This window comes from Zingiber officinale, chromosome 6A (genome assembly GCF_018446385.1).
Source record: "Zingiber officinale cultivar Zhangliang chromosome 6A, Zo_v1.1, whole genome shotgun sequence".
Lineage (NCBI taxonomy): Eukaryota > Viridiplantae > Streptophyta > Magnoliopsida > Zingiberales > Zingiberaceae > Zingiber > Zingiber officinale.
In genome coordinates this window covers 25,758,224-25,759,131 of record NC_055997.1, presented here as the reverse complement: position 1 = coordinate 25,759,131, position 908 = coordinate 25,758,224, and the positions used below count along the sequence as shown (strand labels likewise).

The following is a 908-nucleotide window of genomic DNA, read 5'->3' as shown; positions in this document are numbered from 1 at the left end:
CTGTTCATCTCCTCAATTCTGTACAAGTCCTTTTTCAGAAGTTCTTCATGATTCTTGCCACTTCTCAACTTAGTATCATTATCATTTACACTAGATCTTGTCTGTGTAGGAGGAAGGCCTTCTTTGAACCATTTTGAAACTATGCTATTAATCTTTTCCCCCAAATGTTTGAACTCCTCATTTTGTGACTTGTGAATTTCAATATTTTTGGGTGGTTGAACTGCATTTTGCTTGATAAGCTCTCTTGCATTTATGGCTTGCACTTCTTGAATTTTTTAGGGATATTCTATCCAACTTTTGTTTGACCATTCATGGAGGTTCAATGTTACTTGATCAATTAATGTATATGCTTCATCTACACTCCTGTCCATAAAAGAACCTCCAGCTAATGAATCTGACAAACACTTATCTGAGAAAGAAATTCCCTTATAGAATATGTGCAGGGTCAGCCATTTTTCCAAACCATGATGAGGGCACTATCTTTGTAGACTCCTGAATATGTCCTATGCTTCAAATAATGATTCTCCATATGCCTGAGCAAAATTTGTGATGCAATTCCTCATATAAATTGTTTTACTTGGAGGGAAAAAAATGATTCAGAAATTGCTTCTCCAATTGTTCCCAACTTGTGATGCTTTGATGATAAAGAGAATATAACCAAGTCCTTACTTTATCCTTGATACTAAAAGGAAATTGTAACAACCCAAATTTCCTTATTTTAAGTTCTAATAGTGCTTGAAAATATTTGAAAATGCTTTAGAAATATTCTATAAAATTTTATAAATTTTTAGAGTATTTTTATGCAATTTTCGGAGTTCGTTTGGTATTTTTACCAAAAGAAAACAAGTTGCAAAAATAAAGAGATTGAGCCAAGGTTCGAACCGGAGACCTCCGGTTAAGCAAAGCCT

At 33.7% G+C, this 908-nt stretch overlaps 1 non-coding gene across 1 annotated transcript; it reads left to right on the top strand.

The window, feature by feature from the left end:
• The first annotated feature begins 459 nt into the window (after positions 1-459).
• On the top strand, positions 460-565 carry LOC121998882. Its single transcript, XR_006116670.1, has one exon. It is a non-coding gene; the product is annotated as a small nucleolar RNA R71 (small nucleolar RNA).
• The last annotated feature ends 343 nt before the right edge of the window (positions 566-908 follow it).